The sequence below is a fragment of the Vigna unguiculata genome, chromosome 8, assembly GCF_037176805.1.
Source record: "Vigna unguiculata cultivar grain cowpea cultivar isolate G323 ecotype 2 chromosome 8, ASM3717680v1, whole genome shotgun sequence".
In the NCBI taxonomy this organism is placed as follows: domain Eukaryota; kingdom Viridiplantae; phylum Streptophyta; class Magnoliopsida; order Fabales; family Fabaceae; genus Vigna; species Vigna unguiculata.
In genome coordinates, this window is record NC_140799.1 from 21,694,195 (window position 1) to 21,708,631 (window position 14,437).

The 14,437-nt window shown below is 31.5% G+C and overlaps 2 long non-coding RNA genes across 2 annotated transcripts; both read right to left on the minus strand.

Annotated features, from left to right (window-relative positions):
* Positions 1–8,058: 8,058 nt before the first annotated feature.
* Positions 8,059–8,674, minus strand: LOC146884233 (uncharacterized). The gene is made up of 3 exons (XR_014984088.1): positions 8,500–8,674; positions 8,294–8,389; positions 8,059–8,189 (listed from the first exon to the last, which is right to left on the minus strand). It is a non-coding gene; the product is annotated as an uncharacterized LOC146884233 (long non-coding RNA).
* A 962-nt stretch (positions 8,675–9,636) lies between these two features.
* LOC146884234 (uncharacterized) lies at positions 9,637–10,743 on the minus strand. The gene is made up of 3 exons (XR_014984039.1): positions 10,246–10,743; positions 10,086–10,151; positions 9,637–9,997 (listed from the first exon to the last, which is right to left on the minus strand). It is a non-coding gene; the product is annotated as an uncharacterized LOC146884234 (long non-coding RNA).
* Positions 10,744–14,437: the final 3,694 nt, after the last annotated feature.

The window sequence follows — 14,437 nt, forward strand, 5'->3', positions numbered from 1 at the left end:
CATTGGGCCTTAATGGGGCCATGTGGTTCATACTGTAACGTCCTAACCAAAGATTACTTATTTAAAATTAAGATAATAAAAATAATAATAAATCAAATTTATTTCTGAATATCTCATTAACACCATTTGATACATGATAAGTGTCAATTTCAGATGGAAAATTTACTTATTCTTGACACTTATCAGTTTCTCTACATAATGAGACTACGTTAAAATAATGTTACCAGCTTTCTTTAAAATTTTAACATCCAAATAACATCTACAGGACCGAGGTCTTTGACATCATTATAATATCTATATTGCTACCAAATATTAATATGTCATCTACATACAATAATAAAATAACATAAACACAATCATCATATTGTTTTACATACACACATTTATCACTATTATTAATATGGAAACCATATGAAAGATAACTTGATCAAATTCTTTATGCCATTGCTTTGGTGCTTCTTTTAAACCATAAAAAAACTTAACAAGTTTACACACTTTATTTTCTTTTCCCGACTCAATAAAGCCCTCAAGATATTTCATATATATTTCTTTTTCCAAATCAACATATAAAAAGGTAGTTTTAACATCCATTTGATGATTTTGTAAACTAAAAATGCAAGCAAAAGTAATAAAAACTCTAATGGTAGTGACTTTTGAAATAGGTGAATATGTATGAAAGAAATCTACACCTTCTACTTGTTGGCCCATAACAACAAGTCTTGCCTTAAATTTATCTACAAACCCATTAATCCTTAATTTTTGCTTAATAATCCATTTACATCCAATACTTTTATAACCTGGGTGAAGACCAGTTAAAAACCAATTTTTATTTTCTTTAAGAGAATTTATTTCATTATTAGTAGCTTCTTTCCCAAAAGGAGCATACATAGATCTCATTGCTTCACCATAAGTTTTAGGATCATCCTCAAGAAGAAAAGAATAAAAGTTAGGACTAGAATATTTAGCTTTTCTTTTTCTTTTACTCCTCCTAGGTTCATTTTGAATAATTGTATTAGCCTTTTCACTTGAAGGAAAAACATAATTAGAACCATCACAAATAACAGCACCACCAGAAGGAAAACCAAAATTAGAGGTATCATAAACAATTTTACTCAATTTATATCTTAAAGGAAAACATTTTTGAAGAAAACCACATTTATAGATTCCATAATAATATTATTAGAGATTTTGTAACATCCCGGTTGGATATTGCTAATTTAAATAAGATAAAGTAGAAAATAAAATCAAAATTGCATTTATTACTACTTCGCTTCCCAAAACACGAGAAAATTAAATCATTTATTACATCGCTAAAGATTCAAATTCCTCAAAAATATAAAAACCAACTACAAGTTTCAAGTTTATAAAAAAAAAGAAGTTTACGAAATCATTAAAATCCATGAAAAGCTTCCCCACGCTAGCCCCTCTTCGGCCCTATGCCTCACCAGCACCACCTGCAACATCATTTGCTCTTATGTAACGAATTACACGATCATCGCCAAACACAAGTAGATAGGGTGAGCTAACAGATAAACATATAGAAAATTCAAATATATATATATATATATGCATACACTCATCAAAGGAACTTTATCCTTTGATTCCATAGCACATGGCCACCACCATGTTATCCATGTTCTACGTCTTTAGACGAATACCTCAAGATGTCCTTGCTGCCACAACTTGTAGAACACATGTGGGAAGCCTACTACGAACCACACTCCGTAACGCCAGGTGGAGTTTTTGATACGAAGGATAGTTCGTAATGTCCCAAGACTACTAAACTTTTCGGCTAAATACCGAGGAGGGCAATCTTTCTAGACCCATCCGTACGAGCCACAACTCGCACATTCACACTGACAACACTCGCCAATCCAAGCCACAACTCAAGGATTCCTTATGTTATCCACCATCCTGAGCCACAACTCAATAGATGTCATTCCGAGGCACAACTCAAGGAATGCCACGTGTTTACCCTCAATCCCAAGCCACAACTCAAGGGATATCGTTCCAAGCCACAACTCAAAGGATATCTTTCCAAGCCACAACTCAAGGAACACGCTAGCAAGTCGATCTTTAAGGTATCACCCAAAGCCTCGTAGACCATGCACATCCAAAGAACAAGCCACAAGTCGTGTAAAACTCTAAGTCTCATTATGCACTTGTAACTACTATTCCAAGCACATCATACTAATACTTGACCATGGACCTAGGATAAACATGCTTACCACGAACTTGCCTGCTCGTGGTCCTGCCTTTGTGAACCTCCCTACTCGTAGTCCAACTCTATGGACCTTCGTGCCCGAAGTCCAACACACGTGATCCAACAACTACGAACCTCCCCGCTCACAACAACCCTCAAGTGTGAGCACGAAACATACGAACATCCTCGTTCATATCCTCACACGAGAGCATCATAATATGAACCTCCCTATTCATATTATCACGAAACATATGTACCCGCTCATGACACAATCAAGCATCTCTTGGCCCAAGCCCAACATCACAAACACATAAAACACAAGCCAAAAAAACTCACTACCTTTTGCGCTATCGCCTGGCACCGCCTAAGCGTCGCCAGGCGACATGCCAACTCACACCGCCTAGAGAAACCCTCTCGCCGCCAGGCGCTAGACACAAATAGAGTAACTATCTTAGTGGTTATCGTTTGCCAGTTCACTCCTCACCGCTAGGCGCCATGCGCTTCAAGGACATCCCTAAGACTCCTATCTCTTGGCGACCACAACTGTGTCACCAGGCTCTATACCAATAACGACCTGTTGCTGGTTTAGCATCCCAAAACAGGTTACATTCAATTCTACTCTTACAATTATACATGTCCACAATTAAGAATATATATATATATATAAATCACATGACTCAAATGCACAGTCTTAACTTAGATAGCTTTAACATACTTGTACACAAATATCATATATTAAATATGTATTTCACCAACCATCACTCATATTCACAACTTTAATGATTTCACCAACCAATCCAACACACACATTATTTTCTCATTCTCATTTTCCCAACCCTTTGCATGCATACAATTCACATACACCACATAAGACACAATCAAAGCTATATACTTATTCCGCATGTCTATGCAATTTCGTTACATTTAAAGTATGATTATCATGTTCCTATACTTGCCCAAAACCCACCATGATCATGCAACACTCAATCATAGTCATATTATCAATACTGGCCTTTTTTAGACACTTATAACATCATATATTCGAGCTAACCTATATATTCAATATGGCTCAGCAAGCACTACCAAAAACATACTCATTAATCACACACACACCCACCCCCCCCCCCACACACACACATATATATATATATATATATATATATATATATATATATATATATATATATATATATATATATATTTATATATATATATATACACACACACACACACATTCACCAATCAAGGTCATACTAGCACTTAAGCACACTTAAGCATTCATTACTAATCATACTCTTACAGAATTCAAACCACTAATCATGAGTAACACACATCTCTAGCTACAAACATCCAATTCAAATCTCTATTATTCAAAGTATAGGACAACATGTTATGGATCACCTATCAAAAATTCACCTAAATCGGACGGTTAACGAACTGGGAAACATAGTTTTATGAAAACCGCACAGACCAAACAAACGTAGTCGCCAAACGAATAGACTTGCCGCCCAACAAAAATACAACAAAGACCTAACACCTGGTGGTAGACAACCATCGCCAGGCAGTCCCTACTGCGCGAAAAATAGCGTAAGTGCACTGGCCTTCGCGTCGCCTAGTAGATCCACCCTTGCTGCTAGGTGGTTCATCGCAAAAACCCAGAAATGGGTCCAGCTCTCATGCATCGTCTGTCGGGTCTTCAAAGCCACCAGGCGATTTCTAGAAAATTTCCAGAAACTTGAAAACAATGCACGAAAATGAATGAAAAAGGCACCCACATAACATTATAGTAAATTTAAAACAATCATTGTAGCTCTTCTAACCAACGTTCAATATCTCCAATTTCCTTCTTAGCTTTCTCTTTTTAGTGCAATTTGATTGAATGTATCAAAAGGTCTCTACCTCACCCTTAACTCACTTTTATTCTCCCCTCACAAGCTTAATTTTAATGGCTTTAAAGATTAAAACGAAATTAGCATTAACAAAGAGCTTCATGATAATTGAATTAATATTTTATGATCTCCAGCCCTTAGCCTAATTCGTGTTTAGCAAGGCATGAACACACAACCATCCAATTCCGAAGCAAGTGCACAAAGTTCACAACCAATTCATGTTTCATGATAAATCCTATAAATCTAGGATTTTATAATCACTCATCATGATCAAGCATATAACTAAAAATAATAAACTATTAAAATAATATAAAATTAATATACACAAGACTCAAACCCAAATCCTCTCACATAACTAAGTACTCTCAACCACTTGAGCTAGTACTATTCCACGTCATAAACCCCAACATTAAATGCCATAAAGGTTCCCACTACCCGCATTTATTAAATAATTTATTTATTTATATAATTATTTAAATTTCTCGGGTCTTACAGATTACACTCACGTCAGAATTAATAACCAAAATTCTATAAGTAGTGTTATTGATAACGATGACATTGACGCATCAAATTAATACTACTAAACTATATCAACTTCAATATTGTTAAGATACTAGTCAAGAAAATAGAAAGGGTAAAGTAACTCAAAGTCGTCTCCCAACGAACATGAAATTGATTTCTAACAAGTTAGTTCTTATAAAAACTATGCAAAAGGGGTTAGTCAAATAAAAAAGTATTTGAAATAAAGAAATAAAATTGGAAAAAGATAAAAAAACAATAAAAAGAAAATAGATTGATTCCACCGCCTTTTAAAAATATATCCATCATCGGTTATCTAAAGATTATTGCTTAATTAATTATTGTCTTAGATTTTCAAATGAATCAATGTAAATTCTCAATTAATTTGTTGACGTTCTTACTATTAACTGAAGTACATTCTCAATTAAAATAAAGAACTTTGTAGATTAATCATAGTAAATTTAACCAAAGTACATTCACAATTAAATATTACTATGCCTAATCATACTTATTCTTTTACCTCTAATATTAAGTAAAAAGCTAATTAACCAAAGTACATTTTTGATTAATTTTTGTTAAAGTTTTCACCTTTAATTAAAGTACATTCCCAATCATTGGTAAAAACTCATTCAATCACATGAAAGTTTCTTAATTTAACCAAAATACATTCTCAAAGAAAATTAAAAACCCTTAAACTAATATGATTGATATATTATGTAGATTTAACATCGTGCTAACTTGCTACAATATAAAAATCATTACTTTTACTTGATTCAGATATAAAAGACAGAAAAATATAAATCAAAACAATAATCAAATGAACAAACCAATTATTGCATTCTAACCTCAAAATCTATAATGAAATTACAGTAGAATCAACCCAATAAGCTTAGAACTCTATGGAATCAAAATAAAATAAAAATAGAAGAAGAATGGAGAGTGAGAAAGAAATTAAGCTCCCTTAAGGGTTCCTAAACTCCGATGTTTTGAGCTCCATTTTCTGCCTCCCCTTGGTCTCTTTATATAGGGCTTGGACTGGACTTTTCTATTGCTAAAATCTCTCAAATATCTTCTAAAATAAAGATAAAGATAAATATTATTTATCTTTATAGTGATTATGATTATTTAAAAATATGTGGAGAAATATAGAGTATTTGACAAATATAGTTGGTTGAAAATTTATGATATAGTTAAATAAATAAATTATTTAAAGATATCTTAAAAATTATCACCAAATAATATTTGCATTAATTTCCCCAAATCAACCATTTGTAATCCCTTCAAATTATCTTCTAAATAATCCAATATCTTCAAGATATATTTGTTTGCTATGGAGATCTAAAAAGATTTAAGAAGATCTAGCCATATTTAAAAGATTGGTTAGTTATTATCTTTTGATATTTTATGACATAATTAAATAAGATAATTATTTTAAAATATCAAATAAAATATCTAAAGATATATTTTCCCAAATTATTTTTTATCATAAAGATAGAGAAAACCACAAGGTCTAATTTTTGTTGTCCGTTTCCTCTTCATGCAATGCTTGGCTTAAATTTTTTTTTTTTGATAATTTTCTATTCTTGGATTCATCTTTAAGGTGCCATGAAGCTTTAATCAATTTATTTCCACATCTCTATGAGCTTAACTTAGTTATAGTTGCACTAACACACCTCAAAATATCTAAAGAACATTTATGCAACTAAAAAAGCTATTTTTAACATGTTTTTGTATCTTATGCTCAATAAATCAAATTATAAGAAATCTCAATTAAATCATTCTTTTAAGAATAACAATCAAATCCCAAAAAATTAAACATTAAATGAGGGCAAAAATATGAACTCATCAGTTATGCAAAGAGTAACTAATAAAAACACAATCAACTGTTTTAATTCCCAGTTTTCTTTCTTATTTGGTTGTACATTAACCTTTGCAAGACACCCCAACACTTTAAAATATTTTTACAAAGGTTCTCTTTTCTTCCATAACTCATAGGGAGTTTTATCACAATCTTTATAAGGAATTCTATTTAGAATATAACAAACAGAACCCCACATATTTTTAGGCAAGCCAGAACTTGCAAGCATAACATTCACCATATCAAGCAAAGTTCTATTTTTTCTTTCGGCTACACCATTAGATTGAGGACTATATGGAAGTGTTATTTCATGAATAATACCATGAGTTTCATAAAAAACACTATTTTTTAAAGACATATATCCCCCCTCTATCAGAACGAAGAATTTTAATTTTTCTTTCTAATTTATATTATATCTAAGATTTATATATTTTAAATTTTCAAAAAATTCATATTTGTGGTTTATTAAATACACGTAACAATATTTAGAGAAATCATCACTAAAATTAATAAAATATGTTTTACCACTCGCGTGTTAAAACATCATAACTATCACATACATCTTTGTGTATCAATTCAAGTATATTGGTTTCCTTTTTCATACGTGTATGTAAAGGTTTTCTTGGTTGCTTTGATTGAAAACATATTTCACATTTTTTTCTTCAAATCAACAGAAGATTAGGAACAGTGGCGAAACTTGGACAAAAGGTTTAGAGGTGTCAAATTAGATTTTTTTTTAAATTCATTGTATCTAACTATAATAACTTTAAAAAGTTGTTTATAATTGTCTTTAATTATTGGATTCACATGAAATTTCTCAGGTTTAATTCCCGTAGATGCATTTTTTTTATCTCTATCACAAGTCTTTTTCTTAAAAAAGAAAGAATAATTTTGTTTACTCTTTATTATAATTTTTCTAATATAAATTTATTACTACTCACCTATTTAGAAAAAGAAAAATTTATCCCCTTTAAATGATACACATAGTGATACACAATAAACAAATTTATCACATATGGGAAAAAACATATTGCTTTAAAAAAAAGTAGAAAACAAATTTATTCAAAAAAAAAAAAATAATCAGTCCAAAGTGTTTCTTAACTTTTTAAGTCCACCACTACTACAAATATAAACTATAATAACAATTAAAAAATGTTGCTAAAACCTAAAAAAATGTTACCATTTGCAAAGGTAACATTTATACACATGTTATCTATAGTGTATGTTACCAAAAGGTTTTAGCAACATTTTTAAGTATTATTGGTATCATTTTTAAAAATGTTACCAATTAGCATTTTTACTAACATTTAAAAAATGTTGCAAATTTAACTTTTTAGTAACATTTGAAAAATGTTACCTATACATTTTCTAACATTTAAAGAAAATGTTACCTTTATATTTTCTAACATTTAAATAAATGTTATCAATTATCTTATTTTGTAACAATTAAGAAATGTTGCGAATTGTCTTTATGTAACATTTTAAAATTGTTACTAATTTATCTATCTAAAAATTGCAATAATACACTTTTTGGTAAAATTGAAAAATTCCTAGGACATGATTTAGGTAAAAATCAATTCTATTGTCCCATAAAATGCTACAAACAATTCTATTGTCCCATAAAATGCTACAAACAATTCTATTGTCCCATAAAATGCTACAAACAAATACCTAATTGCATTCCATAAAATGCTTTTGTTGGCATCTTCTTGTGGAAAACCTGATATAAATACAGTGGTTAAATCAGATCTCTGATTACAAGTATTTATCAAGTAATTACGAATTACATACTCCAAGGACAAGTGGGAGTAAAGAACTACTAACCTTGTGCCAGGGGTGAGATTTTATCTGAGGAAACTTAAATTCAGTGTAATTTGGATTCATGGACTTTATTTCTTTTATGGTTGGTGTTCCTAAGATCTGCAGTACACATAGTTACACTCAGATTAAGAACCAAAGCCAATAGATGCAACACTCAAGACAAAAACATATATTCAAGCAAACATGATAAAGAACATGAGAACTTTTACCTTAATGATCTCAACCAACTATTCAACCCCACTTTCTCTAGGAAACATTGGCTGCAAAGCAAAACACAATCACATGTAAGCATCACTTTGAGAACGTGTCATTTATTCAATACTAGTGCTTGTTGGGATCAAGTTATTGTTGCACTAGAAAAACATTGGACAACCGGTATTAAGTTCATTATATGCTACTTCTTGCGGTATTTGAGTACCAAAAGACAAAACAAGAGAACATTTTCGGATAAACAAGTATCCATCAAAATACAATATATTATTACAAGTAAATAACATATAGGATAGCTATATTTTAAAAACATTTGCCCCATGAAAAATTTAAATGAGTTTAGCATGCAAACTTTTTATCAATTGATTCGATTAATGGTATTAAGCATGATACTTGTAATGATTTTATCTTGTACTTGCAAGAAATATATATATATATATATATATATATATATATATATATATATATATATAATACATAACAAACAAGAAATTTTAAAGAAAAAAAATTTCTTACCAATAAATTTTGGGGTTTGATGTCCCCATGACAGACTCCAATCACATGATGCAAATAATTTAAACCCCGACATATCTATAAGATTTTTAGCATGATCATTCAATAAAAGCACAAAGGTAATAAGGTTAAAGCAAATAACTGAATACTACAATCAAGGAAATTCATAACCAAAATTTAATGGAAAAGATCAATGAATAAATTCACAATTACCTAGTCAAACAGAGTTGCACATAAATGATAGACATATGTTGGTGCATTCGAATATAGTGCTTGGAAACTCTGTAGACCATTTCAAGCACATAATCCAAAACAAGGTTAAAGTACCTGTAGCACTCAAGCAATGAAATAAATTTAGATATTCAAAATTTGAGCTACACTATATCACTATTTCTTCACTTACCTAATCAATTATCTTAACATTCATAATTTATATTAGCTACATTTTGTCTGTATGCATTAAACCTAGCTAGGCTGTGAGGTAATATCAATCTTTAGGCACAAAAAATGGGGAGAATTATATACAAACATGCCCCAGAAGAGAAATAGAGTAAAATACAATAACAGAGATGAAAATGTTTTGTTAACTAAGCATGATATCATGGAAGGATGGAAGAGTTGTTTCTACAGTTCATTCAATGATGAATATACAAGAATAATGGACTTTAAGGAGTTTTAACACTAGAAAAGATAACCAAAATTAAACCTACCACAATATCAGAGAACTTTGGGTAAGGGACGTGGTAAAGAAGATGAAAAGTAAATTTGCTAGATCATATACCTATCGAACAATTAAAGGATGGAAAGTAAGATGTTGCATAAAAAAATTCCTTTACTAGTAATAAGGATTCTATACAATATTAGAAGAGATTTTGAGGAATCCATGCAATGATGAAGATAAGACCTGGGGCAACGTTTGGCATAGCAGTTCCCATTGTTGTTGAAGTTAGATCGAGTCCTTTGAGGAATAAATCCTGGAACAGTCTGCATAACAATGCCAATGTAAGGAAAAACAAATATATTTCATCTCAAATTTTAGAAATCGAAAGGAAATTAAATTACATTTGCTTACCCTCCGAACGATAGACACAATAGTTGTTTAATCAACTTGAAATCACAATTCTTCAGCCACTTACTCCTGCAATAGATGCAACATCCAAACTGAATATATGAAGTAGAAAAGCAGAAGCGTTTTTATGATTTATTTAGAAGTGGAAGTAGAGAGAAAGAACCTTTCAAAGAAAAATGAAACAGGGAACAAAATAAGGAATGTAGCCAAAGAAGTCAAAAAGATAGTTTCTAGTCTTTGGCCGGTCAATTTCGTCATCCACATATCTCTCTTTTTCTCTTTGCAGACTTCTTAACCTTTTTTTAGTCCTCTTGCCTTTTCCTTCACCTAAATTTCTTTCTTTGTTCAATTTTTCCTTAATGTGTTTTACAATTTGCTACTACTTCTGTTGTCATCATCACCTTCTACTCTCTACAAATATTCAACTATTATGAACTTCTCTCAGAACAATAGATATATTAAGAAAAACAAAGTCAGGTTATTGAGTACTGAGATTATATCTTCCTTTTTTTTCAATATGGTAGTTGATTGCATAGAGGATTCTATCGGTGAGCACTCCATTCATAGTAGCAGTCCCAAAGATCTTGCAGAGTGAAGTATTCAACCTTCTCCTTGCCAAGAGGTTGCCACAGTTGATTTAGATCATTAAAGCAACTCTGCAAATTACATGATAAAAGCAAAGAAACTTAAGATACCAATCACCTTGTTTTATGTTATATCCCATCAACTAGATTGCAAACATACATAACAAAGATGCAGGGGTGTGTAGATTGTTGGATAAAAAGAAACCCTCAGAATATCCATACAAATTAAGCTAATATGGATGACGAAATTTAGCATTATATATTGAGTTACTATAAGAAAAAACATGTCAGAGTTGAACTCATTTTGAATCATAAATTGTGTGTTTGCAATCAGCACAACTTAAAACTCGAATTCAACTTCAATTTCATTGTTTAAAAGCAAGTATAAAATTAAAATAAAATTATCTCTGAATCCCTCACTTGTATTGTATTTTTATTAAGTTTTATACATAATTAGTTATTATTTTGGCTTTTAACGTGAAATTAGAATTAATTATGAAATATTTAGTCTAACCTAAACATAGACACAAGAAGAAAAAGAAAAGAAGCGAGAAAGAATGTTTAGGAAAAAATAGTAAAATAGGAAAGTACAGACTCCACATATAAACAAACACATAGAATGAAATACAATTAGTGTGGATTCCAAAAAGCACAAAAAAAAAGCATTATTCATATCAACAGATATATCTCACCTTCATTGCCTTCAAAAATTTGCCCTAATAATCAGTAATTTGTTAGTAATAAAGAGATATATTGAAATTAAAAGGAAGAAATCTGAGAGAAATTTGGGAAGAAGCATTACGTCTTTCAAAACTAAGAAAGATGTATCAGAAGAAGATTTTTACGTAGAATAATGTTACCTAAAGATGACAATGGCGACCATACGAAGTGAATGACGTTCAAGCAATTCTGAAAAAATATTCAATGGTGACAGAAGGAAGGCACCTCGCGGGACTTGAAGAAAAAGGAAAACCCTGAATTGTAGAGTTTGAAGAGAGAAAACATGTTGGAGAGTTTGAGGATAACAGGATTTGGGTTGGAACGTTGGGTTAAAGACCCTAAAATTCTGAAAACATGTTTAATGTTTGTTGTTAAAACAGATAACATATTGTTAATTTAAATTTATTTGTAAATAAATTAAATATTACTTTAAATATATTTTTAAATAAATTAAAATATTATGTTAAATATAAATTTTAAACTAATAGTAATTATTTTAATGTTATAATAAAATTAATTAATTACAGATTTATTTTTCTAATTTTAAAAATTTACAATTAAGATAAAAAATGAAAATTTATTTATCTATAGTAACATTTATTTAAAAATGTTACAATATCATGGTTAACATTATTTATGGTAACATTTTTCATTACTTATGGTAACATTTTCAAAAAATATCACTATAGTTATTCATAAGGTAACATTTACAATAAGTGTAACAAAAAAATGTTACTAAATCTAATAAATCCTGTAGTGCACCTTAATGCAATTTTATTTTAAAAATGATGAGATTGAGAGTGAAAATTAAAATAAAAAGGAAAATGGAAGAAAGAAGTGGAGATATATAAAAAAGAAATGTAAAATAAAAAAAGAAAAAACTATGCATGAAGTTTTTTTAAAAAAATAAAAAGTTAATATAAATAATATAAAAATAATTTTAAAATAAATATTAAAAATTAAATTAAAAAAATGGGGGAGTCGTGGCTCCCCTTAGTCATATGTAAGGTCCACCAGTGATTAGGAATAAAATTAAGAGACATCATTCTTCTAATAGAATTTAAATTTATATGACCTATTCTACCATGCCACATATTACAACTTTCAACATTTGTAATAATCAAAGAAGAACTACCAGATATTTTATTAGAAGAAAAAGGCAGAAGACTTAACTGAAACCATCACAAATATATCATTTATCAATAAAAACACCATGTTTAATAATAACAACTCTATTGGACTCAAAAACAACTTTGTAACTTGTTTTGCTAACAAAGAAGTACTTATAAAATTTTTTCAAATTTAGGAAACATGAAAGGCTCCATTTAAAATAAGATAATTTCTATAAGATAACTCCAATTTCACTTAACCCTCTCCTAGAACATGTGCATTTTCCATACTCACGATATGTGTGCTTGTTTCTTGATATAAAGAAAATATTTTTTTACCAGTACACACATGAATATTAGCCTTATAGTCTATTAACCAATAGTTTGAGTTAAAAACATGATTTAACTCAGGGCTAGTGACTTGCTACCTTTCAGATGGGAAATTAGAGAATACACCCATAGTAATAGTATTAGTTTTAGGTTTGGAATTAGACATAGGTTGGCAGTACGCTGAAAGCACTTTTGGCTTCTTATTCTTTGGTTTAGAGAAAAAGGTTTTTTCACAAACTTATTTTTATTAAAACGATGTTTTTGGAAGTGTTTTGCATTAGGCTTATAAGAGTTCTCAGATTTATTAGAGTTCTCAACAAAATAGGCTTTGAAATTAGACTAAAAATTTTAAACAAAATTTTGAGAAAAACGATATTTTTCCTCAATACGAAGACACACAAGCAAATCATCAAAACAAAAATTTTCAAGCTTATGTTTTAAACTTCGAGCACAATTAGACCAAGAAGGAGGCAACTTTGAGATCAAAAGAGCTTATGTTTCATGTCATAATGAATATTTTCAAACTCACGAATCTGATCAGAAATGGTTTATCATCAACCATTTGAAATTCCACAATTTTTTCACAAAAATTTCTAGATAAAACTTTTTCTAGAGATTCATATTTAAGTTCAAGTGTTTCCCATAACTCAATATCATTTTTGGTACACCAATGCAGGAAGGGCTTTTGGCCTCGGTTATTTTCGTCATTTTGCCTCGGTTTTAGACCCAAGGCATATTGAGATGAGACCAAAAGGAGGAACCTTTGGTCTCGATTGCAAAGGAACAGGAGCCATAGAGGGACTTTTTTGCTTCGGGTATGTGAGAACCAGAGCCATCTTCACGCACCAGCTGCAGCTGCTTTCAGCCACCGCGCCACCAACTTGCAACAACGCACAAAACAACAGTGTCAGCGCACAGTCCACCATGGAGGGTCTCAATGCCATCAACGGAGGTCGTGGCGGAGGCACCCGCTGCTGAGAAGGCTTCACCCTTGATCTAGTGAGCGGCGGCGGAGGCTTCGTTGGATGAGAGAGTGTTGTAGCGTTTGGAGAGTACAGAGGGCGACCGACAACGACCGATCCTTCTCTTCCTTCCTCCCCAATGCGAGATAGGGGTGGCTCCTTGCTCGCGTGTCCACACGATAGTGCTGATCTCCCTCACGGCTGCACGACCTTGCCCGCCGGAGACTATATCAACGATTCCAACTGTCGTCGGCGTCCACACCATTCATCTCCAATCCTTGATCCTTTGCTTCCGCGAGAGAGAAAGGTGCCCAAGACTTTGCGGCTCGTCACCATGCGACCATCACTCCTTCATTCACGCAACCACACACGACCACACTCCCGTGGAAAAATAGTGTTTTTAAAGGGTTTGAAAATTAAAGGTAGGAAGAGAAAGAGCACCCACACGTGAACCAGAGGAGAAAAATTTAGGTTGGCAGCAGCGGGGAGAGAGAGGAAAGAGTTGCAGAGGCGCGAAGAAGAAGAAGGGGGTTCGCCAAATTGAAACCCTAAATAAACCCTATGGCTTCGGTTCCTTTAACAGTCGAAACCATATACCTCTTTTTGGCTTCGGGTCTTCTTGGATCAAGGCATATAATTATCTTTGACAC